This window comes from Calonectris borealis, chromosome Z (genome assembly GCF_964195595.1).
Source record: "Calonectris borealis chromosome Z, bCalBor7.hap1.2, whole genome shotgun sequence".
NCBI lineage: Eukaryota > Metazoa > Chordata > Aves > Procellariiformes > Procellariidae > Calonectris > Calonectris borealis.
This window is the reverse complement of record NC_134352.1, coordinates 10,538,449-10,552,477: the sequence shown is the minus strand read 5'-3', so window position 1 is coordinate 10,552,477 and position 14,029 is coordinate 10,538,449. Positions and strand designations below refer to the sequence as shown.

The window sequence follows — 14,029 nt, the reverse complement described above, 5'->3', positions numbered from 1 at the left end:
GCCTGCGCGGGCTGCCGTTGCACACTTCCTGCGGTGTGTGCGGCCGGCGCCGGTTTCCGGTAGCTGACAGGAGCCGGAGCCCGTCGCTGCCTCCTCCGGCGCGGAGTACCAGCGCGCAGGGCAGCGCGCACACACGGGCGGCGGGGAGGGGGAGGAGGAGGAGGAGGAGGAGGAGGAGGAGGAGGAGGAGGAGGAAGGGGGCGGAGGGACCAGAGCAGCCCCCCCTCCCCAGCCCCCGAGCAATATCACGGTAATCCCCCCCATGCAATACAGGCGATATTGCACAGCCTCCCCGCCCCACGCTCCCACGGACAGGCACCTGCAGGTACGTGACCCGCCCGGCTGCACCGTGTGTGTGCATGCGTGGGTGTGCGTGTGCGCGCGCGTGTGTGCGTGTGCGTGTGTGTGTGTGTGCGTGCATCCAGCGCTGCCCGCCGGTGGGGCGGGCGATGTCCCCCGTCTCTCTCTTTGTGCGCAGCGGAGGGCTCTCCGGGAAGCTTCCCCGGGCAGATACGCGGCCCCCCGGCCCCCCGCCTTTCCGCGGGGCAGCGTGCCGTGGCAGGGGGAGTTATGCCCCCCCGTGCTGCACCGGAGGTGCCGCTGCAGGGGGAGGTGGGGGGGCAGGAGTGCCTGGGGGGGGTCGGGGTTTGGCACAGCATAGGAAGCGGGGTCACTCCCCCACCCCCCCGTTGCATCCTCTTGCAAAAAGAAAAGCGACCCTTCCTGCCCCCCGCCTCGCTCCCGGGCTGAAATAGAGGTGGAGAGGGGGGTGCAGCCGGAGAGGGGGGTTTGGGGACTCTGGGGTCTGGGGGCTGCGATCTGGGGACCCTGGGGTCTGGCAGCTGCGCCGAGCTGGGGGCAGAGGGGCAGTGCCTGGCGGTGTGGTTTGGGCCCCCCCCCGAGGGTTCAGCTCCCTCCCCCCCGGCACCTCCCGCAGAATGGTAGGGGGGTGCCGGGGGGTCCTCTCGCCCCCAGCCCGAGCAGGCAGTGGGGTGCGTGCTGGGAAAGGCAGCCCCTCGCAAACTTGGCTTGTCACCGAGATGAGGCAGGAGCGATAAGGGAAGCCAGAAAACTGTGAAACAAGCTTGAAAAAGATGGTTAAGTGCAAAGGAAAAGAGTGAAAACGGTGGAGAGATATATTAAGCCTTCCGCAATTTAATTCCGGCTGTCAGAAAGAGAGCCACTTTCCAGCCAAAGGAATAACTGTGACACATACGTTAAAACTCACCTTCCATCTACAGTGTTAATGGTTATAAATATCCCCTGAACACAGCTGGTTATTCAGTAGTACTAGATGTAGAGTAAGGCTGCTTCCATTCGAGTGAATGAAGATCTGTCATAGAAACACAATACGCCGAGTAAAGATGAAGTCCTCGTATATGCCTGGCTTTCAACATTTGAATTGTTAATCCATGAAGTTTGCTTTTGCCTGCCTTCTCTGCCATTCCCCCACTATCCTTCTCAGAAATACAACCTCTGCAAGTAGTTCTGCAATGCTAAAACTGTGATAGATGCTAAAGCTTGACAGTGAACTGCCGGGGACAGTAACGTTTTTCCTTTTTTCTGTTGATTTGAAGAGAAATGGGACCAAGCCCTTAGTGTGCCTCTTAGCAGCAGTGAGAATTTGCATAAATCAAATTATTATATCCCTTTGCTACATTCTGGATGACAACTTTTCAGGACAGGGACTAGGCTTGTTTTTCTTAACTTTTTTTCTTCTTTAAACAGAGTAACCCCAAAAGGTCATTTCAGGTCAGGAGTGACCAGTGTCTGTTTCCCCCCGCGGCTGCTTCTGTTCCCCTCCATGTAATTCAGAGCTCTGACCAACAGGGCTGTACTCGTGTGGTACTGCAATTAATCTAATCACCCCAGCCAGCACCACGCTGGGGCTGCACGCCTGCCCCACAGCACATGTGCATCGGTTCAGACTGCTTCCAACTGACTGGCATTACCAGCAGCCAAGTAAAACTGCCTTGGGGGTCAGATCTGCCAGTTGTCTCAGGCTGATTCTTCAAACGTCATTTCAGGCTTGGCTAAACCTTTTTTTGCCCACTTCCAAAGCCACACAGACGTCAAAGTCAGAAGTCACACGGTTCGTGCACTCACCTGCTGTCCTGTGCTGAACCTGGCACGCGACCTGGCTGAGTGATGCCCACAGCCCCTCTTCCCCCTCTGCCTGTGGCTTTCAGCAAAAAGCTATTTTTCAACCTTGTGCTCAAGTTTATCAGCTCTTTGAAGTCCTTTATAGGTAAACTAACAAACCAACCTGACGGTTTAAAAACCTCGCACCCAAATGAGTAATAAAGAGATAAGAATTGGCAAAAAGGAACTAAGCATTAACACAAAGTGTTCAGGGGATAATAGATGGTTTTACATGCAGTGTAAAGCTTGTTGTGAGAGAGCGACGCAGTGGAGTTACTCTTTCTGGTGTTGCCAGTAACTCATCTCAAGAGTGTAACATAGGTCTTCTTTGTATTCCACTAAAATAGCTAGGTTTCCAGGAGGTACCATAAAACTCGTGGAAAAGCTGTAACAGCTCAAGTACTTCTCTAGCCATTGGTAACAAGTTAGTGTTTTGTTTTGTTTTGTTTTTTAAGCAAATATATATTGATGTTGCTCCTGTACTGATGCATCTATGCACCGGTAGTCTCTGTGCAACACCAGGAAGTTTCCTGTAACTGAACTTACTGAAAGTTTCAAAAGCACAGTATAATTCTGTTTCATTCACGCGATGATAACGGATTTATAGTCACCGAGTTCCCAAAGTGGTAGCGGTTCGCTTCGTTCACAGTTCACACCTGGCAGTCACCAGGCGCACCTTCGTTAAGTGGCCACCGATCCTCGCCTTGGTGCCAGCTTGACTGGGCTGCGCGTCCCCGCGCTCCTGCACAGCGGAGACTCTCAGAGTTTGGGCAGTGCCATCTTTCGGTATTTTCAGTCTCCCAACCTTGTGCCTCTCTGCCTCCCTTCCCTGTTAGTTATAAAATGCAGATAGAAGAGGTCTGAGAGTCTTAAGTGTGGGCAGACCTTGGCACTCATTTCCTCGGTGCCACTGTTTTTCCACATCTGCGCTCTGGGAGTGATAACCCATCCATGCACAGCTCACAGAGGTGGTGCGAAAATTAACTACTGTTTGTAAGGCACTTCACAGAAACGTATATGGCAATTAGTCCTCTCGAGGATTGTTATGCATCTGGTAATTCAAGTGTAACTAGCTGAGCATAAGGCTCCGCTTTCAAAGGTTATTGCTGCACACCTTTCTGTGAAGTAAAATGGGGTGAGATGAAGGTTAGTGACTTAAAGTAGTGCAAATTTTTATCGGCTTTTCTTGTTCCTTTTTTGTGAAAAATATTCAAAAAGGTGTCTTAGTTTGAGTCAAATGTTTCCATGATGGATCTGTATAATCGCCTAAAGGAACTTGAAAGACTTATACCTTAGTACTATTAATAATGAAGAAGACCCATGGACCACGACTGCTTCATCTTGAGTTACTTGACCTTGGCTCTGATTTGTTGATTTATGAACTTTATTTACTGGCAGGGTTGGTGAATTCTCTTGCAAGACAGAAATTACACTATGCCAGCCCTTTCTCGTTTCCATGGTAACGAGTACACTGCACAGATTCCCTAATGAAACCCTTGGCTGGCCACTGATTGTCTATGTTTTTCTGGTTTGGTGATTCTGGGCCCTGAAGTAAATAAAAGGTCTTGTTCAAATGACTGTCCAAACTCAAGCAGTCAAAATGGAAACAGAAATAAAATAATAGATGCCTTCAGCGTGGTGAGAATGTATTGCAATTTAGCCTCAGTCGTACATACATGGATGGGATATAAGCAGATAACTTTCAATATTGTGTTTTCTTCTGAGAAGGGTATGGTGAAGGACCCATCTCAGATCTTGTGTCTGACTGATGTGTGTGCAAAAAAGTAAGTTATTTTGCATCATCTGGGGGCTGTTCTCAATTACAGGTGTTTCCCACATTTTCTCGTCTGCCAGTTTTTATCACAGTCCTTGTACTGCTGGAGAGTTTCTTCATATTGCTCCATTCCCTTTTCTTATTTATTGTTTAGCAACAGGCAGGATCTGCAAGCTTTTGTTCACTTGACTGATGTTAGCTCAGAGACATCACATGAGTCCTGTTGGACCCAGGCATCTTAGGGTTTTAGTCCTGTGAAAAGTTACAGGAACAAAAGTTTTCCTGTAAGTGTGAAATCACAGGATTAGATTCATGGTATTCACCGAGCGAGCACTGTGACCTTCTGCAAGTTTTTATTTCCACTGCAAGAGTTCAAAGTAATTATTTTTAAAAAACAGTCACTGTACCTAAAATATTTTACATACGTGGTTTATAAATAGTACCTAAGATAACTGGAAGAGATAAGGGGAGGGAAGAGGTGCCTCTCCCTTTTTCTTTCCAGCTTTGTTTACTTAATCAATTTTCCCACCCTTTTTTGTATGGTCTGTCCTATTATTTTCCTCTTGACCTTCAGTAAAGTGAGTGTCTTTGGTCAGTGTGGACAATCAGGCGAAAAAACACCTCCAAAATGTTTTTTAAAAACAGGAACATAAACATATAGCAGTGGGCAAACATCCAAACACACATGTTGCTTAGCTTTGGCAGCTGGACTAGATGAGAAGTAGTTTTCTTTTTTCAAGTCACCAACGCTATAGTTTGAAAGCTTTATTGTTTAGTCACTTCACCTATGAACAGCTGCATCTTAAGAAAAGAAATAGACAAGAAAGGTATCCATGATATAATTATCTTCTATAGCAGCTTTATTCAAAATATGTGTAAAGCTGGCAGCAACTGAATTTAGTAATTTCAAATTTCAGCTATCCTGTCATGGGTTAAGGCTGGAGAAAAGAAAAACCGCTGATGGTCTAGGAGTTTACATTGAAATTCTTTCTGTGCTCTGCCAGAAGCAGCCTCTGAATGACCTGTGGTACTTAACTGCGTATTAACCCATCCTGCCTTAAAGATTGCTGGCTGGTGTGACAAACAGAATAAAACTAACTGGAACAAGTGGCGGGTTAGAAATCCGTCTTAAAGGGAAATCTCCAGTGGAAAGCTGTGAAATGGCTAACAGCCAGACACCACGCTTATTTCTGCTCCTCATCACTGAACATCTTTAGTTTTACAGGTAGCAGCATTTAAAAGCAGCGTTCTCCCCTGTGTGGAGGTGTGCTGGCCTGCCAGCAAGGGAGCTGCTGCTGTTAAAAGCTGCTGTTGGGTTCTGCTGTTTCGGCTGCGGGTGTCAAATGCCGTCCCCTGCCCCTGCACGCCCCCCCCCCCCCAAAAAAAAAAAAGCAGAACTTCTAATATGCCTCTGCTGACCCCAGCCATTTATTTTGTGGAGGTAAATTTCCACATGGTCAAGGGCTGTGGTTTACAAGCTGTTTTGGGAAATCACTTAACAGTTTGCCCAGAAGTGTCTCAAAATAAGTGCTGTTACATTCTATAAATATATAAAGATGTATCATATACAAATAATAATAATATACAAATATAAAATTGTGCTTATTTATAAATATATATGTAATATAAACTGTCCTGGACATATATAATATTTGTACTACATATAAATAATATAATTTATTTTGATATTGTATTATTATGTATTCTGTATTGTTTAATATATTATGATCTCTTATATTAATATGATATATATGTTTTTAATTATTGTTATACGTTATTATTATTATCATACATATTCTATTCTGTAGTCAGATGAGAGAGAAAAGATAGGTCTCACAGAGAGGTGTCTGACTTACGGGGTGAGGGAGCTGTAGTTCTGCTGGGATCTGTCCTGCTCCCGGTCCTACCCAGTGTTTTCCGGAATGATAGAGTGGAAGGAATAACGCACCTCCCTCCGTATTCCACCTGCGCGGAGCACGAGGCCGGAAGGAGCCGCAAAGACGTGGCAGCACAGAATCAGATTTCAAAATCATCTCAACGGGTTGGAGATCTGGGCTGGAGACAACAGGGTGTGAGGTGTAAAACGCAGGGTTCAGCTCTGTGGTAGGATTAGGGAAATGCTGAAATTACAAGCTGGGTAGCAATTTTTTGGCCAAATTTTTTTTTAGCAAAAAAAAAAAGCTCTGCAAAGGGGAAGGGAGTAACTTTGCTCCATGGCCAAGGTGGATGGGACAGGAAACAATAATTTTCAGTAGGAGGGAAGGTCAGGGCTAGGCATCAAAATGTGCTCTCTGAGAAGGCGGCTCACAAAGCTCTGGGATAACCTGCGAGGATGCTGCCATGAGAAGTCCTCACAACCAGGTTCCATGAGTGTCTGTCAGCAGGGAGCGGGGAACTGTCAGTCTGCTTAGGAGGAGCCCTAATTTTTGGTGATTTTTCTTTCGTGATTAAACCCCTAGTCTGTAGGAAGTTTTTCTCTGTAACAATAGTGTAATGGATGTTTCCCAATAGGGCTGAAGACAACCAGAAACTCCATTTTTTTCATAGGAAATAACGGGGGGAGAAAGGGTGCCTGTCTGAAGTTGCAAGTGACTGCAAAGCACCGCCTCGTAACCTAGAGCAGCGTGGCCCGCTGCGATGTGTGAGCGGGCGCGCGGAGGGATGTCAGTGGCATGAAGAGGAAAACGCCGCGGCGAAATGAAAACGCTTTTCCATTGGCATATCTTCAGCTTTGTCCTTGTCACGGTTACCGACACCTCCCTAGAAGTAGTCCCGGTGTAGGAAAGTGCTTGAACAGTTAGACACCTCCTCCCTTTTTTGAACAGCACGCTAGTATGGTGTTTACACCTTATCTGGGCTACAATCAGATGCTTCCATGCGGTCGTGCACAGGGAGTTTCCAGAATGACAGCCAAAATTAGGGAAAGATCAGCTTTTTGCATGCGCTTAGTGTTTTCTTAACTTTTCTGTTTGTTTCCTCTCCTTAAACCTGAAGCCGCTGACTGTAATTTCTATACTTCTGGTGTCTCTGCAGTCTATGGAGGGGAGAGGATGTATTTATGTTCTCTGCTAAGTGTTCTCCTGAAGCTGTAGAGAAAACCCTCATCGCCCTGTGATAGTTTGCAAAATCCGCTGCAACACACCATAAGGAGCCAACATATTTTAGCTGGTAACGTTCCAAATGTCATAGCTTAGAATTTGCAAAATATTGCAGGATGGAACAAAATTAATGAACGATTCTCAAAACGTAGAAGCTGACACTTTTTTTTAATTTGTGAGATTTTGATCCTTGCTGTTGAGCCAGTTTTGCATGGAAGATGTCGATGTACTCATTCAGTGGAACATTTTCTGTTCCCCATCATGTGAATTGTCCCCCTACAGCAGCCCATAGTTATACCAGGTCATGCCACTCTACGCTGTGAGGTTAAATATCTGCTCAGATTTTATTGTAACTGAAAGCTTTTTATAGTCTTTTTTTTGTGTGTTTATCCAGGAAAGTGAGTATTTCCTTTCTGAAATTTAGATTTCATACTGTCTTTTTTTAGCTTTGTTAGGGGGAAAAATCATGTCTGGCTTCTTTTTTTTTTTTCTTTTTTAGTTAAAGCATCTTTTAACCTTCTTGTCTGTAACTATAAAATCAAGGGTGCCTTTTTAAAAACTGAGCTGTTACTCACAGACTCAGCGTTAAATTTTTTAGACCCAAGAGGCACGCATTTATTGTGCAACCAGTAAACTACAATTGAAACTGTTCTTAAAGTGCTTGGCATAGTCTGTGCCAGATGTGTGAATACTAGCAATTTTAGCAGACTTGATTTGGCAGACAGATTTTACAAATCTGTCTTGATTTGAGGGAGAGAAGATGGTTATTGTGGGGGTGAGTGAAGAAAGCCAGAAAATTATATATGCTATATACATAAATCTGCAGTATGTATTTTTTTTTTTTCCCTTGTCTTAGCCTGGTCACGGTTACTTGCTTACCATAAATACTCGAAGGGTTCAGTCCTATAACATATTAGATGTTATGGTGCAATCTAGCAAAACACAGGTGAGTGATCCTCCCAGAAACAGAAGCACTAGTCAATTAATGCTTGCAAATTTTAGTAGATAATTAACTTCCATGCATTTTTTTTTCTATATTTTTGCCCAAATTGTCTGTGAATATGTTTTTCTTTCAGATAGGTTTTTTGTTTGATTAGATAATCTATTCGGAAAAAATGAGACTGATTTCAATATGGAAATGTACAGCAGCCCTTCTTTGTAATGCATTCACATGTATGAGAAAAAAGGCTGCCTGGCAGAGAAAAAAATTAAAAATTTTAAAATTTGGATTTACAATTTCTTTTGGACTGCAAGAGAATACATTATACTGAGCATCACAAATAAGTCATGTTTTGAAACAGCTTGACAACGTAGTGGAGCATTACTGGAATAAAGCATCAGGCAATTTATATGGAGGGTGGTTATTCACCCAGCCCTTTATTTGCAAGAAACATTCGACACTTTAATTGAGCTCTCTTCAATATGCTGCATCTGCTTTAACGCACTGTATTTGCTGTATGCATTTGAACAGTCTCATAAAGATGGTTAAAATTTGCTTTGGTCTAGCCAGGAGTCAAGGAAAAATAGCAGCTCGGAGCCATATAGCAAAGATATGCACTATTAACCATTGCAATTTAATTTTGTGTGTGTGTGTGTGTTAACATTCAATACTTTCCTGTTGGATAGTTAACTCTGTAAAGCTAAGTGACCTCTTTCCAGTCAGGCATCTCTAAAACTGTCTTCACCTCTGCTGACCTCCTAGATACTGATTAAACTGTTCAGCTGTGTTTGATTAGCTTAGTTTACAGACCATTTAACTGGTGCAGAAGTATTTACATGGGATAATACTGTGAAGATTAAGATAGGGGAAGCAAAAACCTGGAACCACTTCGGCAGGTTTTATGAAACAGAGAGGTATGAATCCCGTGTGTGTGTGCGTATTTTAAAATCTCAGGGCTTGCCCTTTGGGTTCAATGATTTATTTTCCTTCTGGAGGAGAAGTCGCTCCTGCAGTGGAAGTGATGATTTCCCTCATCGCAGCAGTTCCCCTTGTGGCCGTATCCTGCCCCTGGCTGTGAGATTCACACTGGGCAGGAGGAATACGCTTTTTAACAAGATACGAGCAGAGCAAATTGCTGTGTGTTTTACTTCATTAGTATTGATGCACTACCACTGTCCTGGCACAACTGAAAAGTGGAAAGTCTGAGTGAACACATCCAGACTCATTGTTCAGTGTCTTTCCTTGGCTGCCTCCACCTGGTGAATTTTACTACTTGCCTGCACTGTGCAGTGTAGGAAGACAGGTTTTCTTGTTCCCATTGGCACAGCTGGGTAGATTTGTAATATTACATTATATCCATCCTTTTCATGCCCTTTTTTCCACTACTGATGGCCACTGGACAGTGATCTTCATTGACATCTTCCAAGGGAGTTGCCAGTCTTTTTTTTTTCTCTCTTGCTTTTTTGGCAGACTGTAGCTTTTCAGAAGAAATTGGGATGACCAGTGCATATTCCCTTTCCTACCCAGTCATCCATCAGGAGGGACTTCATTGTGCCTCTCAGTGAGGAGATGGAGGAGCATCCGCATGCGGCTCTTGAGACTCCTGTCTGGAGGAGGGAGCTGGAATCTTTGCTCAAATGCAGTTTTGCCCTGGCCCCCAGAGATGTCATTGTCAGGCTTTTGGGTCTGGGTTGGCAAGTCGGTAGGAAGGCTTGAAGGACAAACCTGCTTGCCTTGGCGGTACTATACAAATCTTACTGTAAAACCAAGGCAGCCTTTGGTAGCCTTGGGGAGGGCAATAGGTGGGGACACCCTGGCTGGGCAGAGGGACCAGGACTTTTGTGCGGATGAACCTATCGTTCCTCTGGGTTTTGTGTGAGTTATCCGTCTTGCACAGTGCACGGTTTGGAGGTGCAGTGAGTTTCCCATGCAGGCTTGCATGGGCTTTTTGTCCAGGGCTGATGTCCCAGGACATGTGCTTCGTGGGCCGGGTCAAGCACAGGTCTGCAGCGCTGTCTGGTGTAAAAGCCTCCTCCCAGCCAACCGCCGACTGGGAGAGTTGGACCCAGGCCCCCATGACTAACACCAGAGCCTTCTGACAGCAAGGTCCTTCTCACACAGTGGGAAGGTCCGCTGTTCCCACTGCATACTGCTTTTAGGTGAATTAATACATGCTCTCTAAGGCATGATGTGTCTTATTGACACTTTATTGATGGTCAAGTAAATTAAGTCATATGGGTCATTTTCATCTGCTTGATTCACCTTTCCTCTCTATTTAATGACTCCTTTGAAAGACTCTCACAGCCATCAGGGGTCTCATGACCATTGGACAAGTGTGATCCTATCTGGTTGCATTTGTTTTAAGTGCTGCACTACTTTTAATTATGCTCTGCCTGTGCAAGATACTTTCTCAAAAATAATAGAAGTGTATCACTTTTGCTGTATTTGTAATTATAGTACAAAGAATTCAGAAGCATGTCAAAGTAAAATTCCTGCTGATATGACATGCTGTTTGAGAAAGCGTCTTGGTTTTGTTGTGTGGGGTTTTTTTTTAGTTGTTTCAGGCATTACCATTTTTCACATGGTTTGACCCATTAGATTGTTTGGTAGAAAGTATTTGAGTAGGCCGCAAATTGAATTTCTTTTACATTTTCAAGACACTTAAGATAGAAATAGAAAAGACAGCACTAGATAAACATGCTGCATATGTAATAATATTACTGCCAAGGAAATTTAATTCAGTCTTCAGTGATGGGTTTGGGCAGATGTGTTGCATTCAGCTAGAGATAAGGTAATGCATGCAGTGCAGTCTCAAGTAAGTAGGAACAGAATGAAACTGATATTTTGCATTAGTTGTGTATTATTTATTGTATCTGATATAAGTGTACAGCAGACACCTGATACTACCACCATCTGCCTGGCATCAGATAGGCGTCTGCATGTGGAAAGGGTAGGGTGGTGCTGTCTGGACTTTCTGTACAAGAGTTGGCTCAGAAAAGCTTTTATTTTGTAAACAACTACTTTGCTAGTGCTTTTCTGGGTAATTAGCTTTCTTTGCTAAGGCTATAGTTTTGTCATTAAAAATCAAGATTTGCATTAGTAGGTGGCCACTAGTGTGCAATGGACCCAGTATTTTATCTCAATACAGTGAAAAGCAGCGGTTATGATCAACTGCTGTAAGAAACCAATATTCCTGTGCTCTGAGGGTCGGAGGCAGCAGGAGGACAGTTTTGGGATAGTTCAGTGTCAGAATATACTGTGAAGGGGATGAAAGTCTCAAGTTTTGAAAAAGTACTTTGCCTGAGTGCTCTGAAGAGAGAGATGTCAGTTACATCCTTACATGGTGAATGCGAGAAGGAAGAAAACAACACAAAAAATGCAGAGAAGTTTCCAGCCGTTCAAGTAGGAAATAAACTGATGGAAGAAGCTACCTGGTGCACCAGGTAAGCTGGTGGTTACACACCTTGGTGCTGTTTAGGTGGGAGATGAGGTGGGACTCTCAAACTTGAGTTTGCCTCAAAAGCTGCATAACTCCTGACTGGTGCTTCCAGAACGAGCTTACCATGTTTTGGTATAAATCTCTCAAAGGAAAACCAAGTTTTGAATCAGATACTCTAGGCAGGAGACTACAGTTCCTTCTGAAATGGTGTGGTTAGCAATGGTCTGCCTTGGTCCTGTCCGCTCTCCATCCAGCTGCCCCTGAAGACCCCAAGGAGGGCCAGGTGGGCTGCCCACAGCGTGCTATCCTTTGCACTACAGAAACGTGGCTCCCACTTTATGGAAGGAGAAACTGAGTCAGAGAGACCTGGGCTAAAGGGTGTTTTGCTGCTGAAGGGCATTATGTGCAGAGACCACGGAGCTCCTGACTGCGCTCCAAGACGAAACACACCTCCGGGGCGATGAGCCGGGGTTGCCTTGCTCTGCCCGAGAGCGCTGACAGCCACAGTGGTTTTCCTTTCTGCCTGCAAAGGGAAGAGCTCCAGAGGATGAAAGAAGGACGTCACAGCGTTGGGCTCGAGCTCTGCAATCCTGCTGTATGTGTCTGCCCCGGAGTTTGGAAAGGTTTGTGTTTGAACAGACCACCTTCCCCAAGGCTGGATGCAAGGACAAGACCTCTGTTTTTTAGGCTTTTATCCTAATCATATGGCTTGGTTTTCAGCTTGCTCAGTCGTATCAGGTTTATCATTAAAGGAGAACAGCCTTTTTCGCCACTGCCACCCCATTGCTCCAAAATCAGGGTTGTTTCCAGAGCGCAAAACCAGTGATCCAGTCCCTGAGGAATGGGGACTGCGGGTCTGGCAGTCTAACAGGTCAGAGGGGCACAAAATGGGGAGAATAACCTCTACCCTCCCTCCTGCACTACCGACTTCCCCAAAGTCATGTGAAAATGGCTTCTTTTAAGGGGAAGTGTGCGAAATGCTTGCTCAGCTACAGAGGTGGGCAAAGATAATGAGCAATGTGTTTTGGTAAATGCATGGCTCCGCTGAGGAGTGTCATGTGCTGCAGCCCGGATGAAAGCTGCACTTCTCCAGATGGAGGGAAAAAGTGCTCAAGAAAGAAGGTGCAGGAATGGTTTGTTATCTTAACGAGCGCCTGAGCCATCACGGTTGGCTTCCAGGCGATGCCCGAGGTCAGGAGCAGGCTGAGCCCTGCTGGGTTCATGCTCTTGAGCTATGTCATGGAGGACACATGTGGAAAAACAAGGATAAAGGACGGGGGACGTGAATGAACAGCTCCAACCTGCACCTGGATAGCACCATGAGCTGTCCTGGCAGTTCAGCAGGAACCTGCTCCTGTTGCTTTATTGGCTCTCACGTCTGCGAGGGCTGGGATAGAAGTGAGACACAAAACACCCTTCCCCACAGACAGGGTCAAAGCAATACGTTTTTTTGGTAAGAGGAGGGAACAATATTCGACAGTGTCTTTTGGGGGATGATACCTTACCCAGTGATACCTTGAGGAGAAAGGGACTATAGCTAGTCAACAAAAAGGCAAAAAATGGGCAATGGAGGATCTAACCAGCGCTGCCTGATGCTCGTCAGGAAATGCAGCTTGCTGTGTGCTGCATGTGGACCTCGTGCGCTCTGCTGCACCTGCAGCATGCAAGCCACCAGGCTTGCCTATGTGAAGCAATATGCCTGCATTTTGCTGACAGAAAGTTTTTTTGCTCTTCCTTGTGGGATGCATTTGCTTGTTATGCTAGGGAAGCATGGAGTAACCTGGGCAGACAGACAGAATGACTGTGCATACCGCGGGGCAAGGCACAGTGTTCTGACAAAATCCTATTTTATTCTGGTTTGTTTTGTGTTCGTAAAGGCCTCTGCAGTGCGTGCTAGGGATTGGGTGGGCTGGGTGTGGGAGGTTGCAGTCTGCTGGGGAGAGCAGTTTTTCAGGAACTTTTGCTGCTGTAAATGAAACCCATGGCCTGTCTGGTTGCCAGCTTCTTCTTCACAGTTAACAGAGAAGGTTGTCTAAAAACTGCCATAAAGGGCAATCTTGATTTTCTGTGCTAAGGGTGGTTTGAGAAGATTTACAAGCATTGTGAATTTAATTTTACAGGCATCTGTGCATGCACTACTCACCAAGAGTCCTCCCAACTGCTCCCTCTCTGCTGTGGGGAGCACACGCTGCTCCACCTCTTGCACCCTGACCAAAATCCCCCCTGATTTCAAGACCGTGCAGACTATCGCACTAGTGAAATACATCTTGCTTATGTTAACCTCAGTGACAAAGGAGTTTAGTGTGGCGTGAATGGGGAGGTGCAAGGAAAATCAAGTGAGTGCCCTCACTGTGCATCGCTCAGGATCTGGCATATGACTGGGAACTGGGAATCCCACTTGGCTGTGACATGCATGGCAGCAGCACGTGCCGTGACGGTGCAGGAGCTGGATGGAGCTGATGAAGTTGACCCAGGTACGAAACCTTCACCTTACCTTCCACCAGTCCCTCTGGACGGGTCTAGATGTCTCACGTATTTCTCTGGGCCCTTACGCCTAATGGTAGAACTACTAGCATTGTTGGGGCAGTCAGATGCTACGTGTAAGCATTAAGAATATGTGAGCCTTGCTGGAACTG

General features: G+C 45.7%; 1 protein-coding gene across 1 annotated transcript in view; it reads left to right on the top strand.

Moving 5' to 3' along the window:
* Positions 1–300: 300 nt before the first annotated feature.
* KIAA1958 (KIAA1958 ortholog) overlaps positions 301–14,029 on the top strand; it is a 53,588-nt gene continuing 39,859 nt past the window's right edge. Inside the window, exon 1 of the mRNA XM_075136332.1 lies at positions 301–325. The gene's annotated coding sequence lies outside the window, so the exon portion shown is untranslated. The remainder of the gene's footprint in view (positions 326–14,029) is intronic.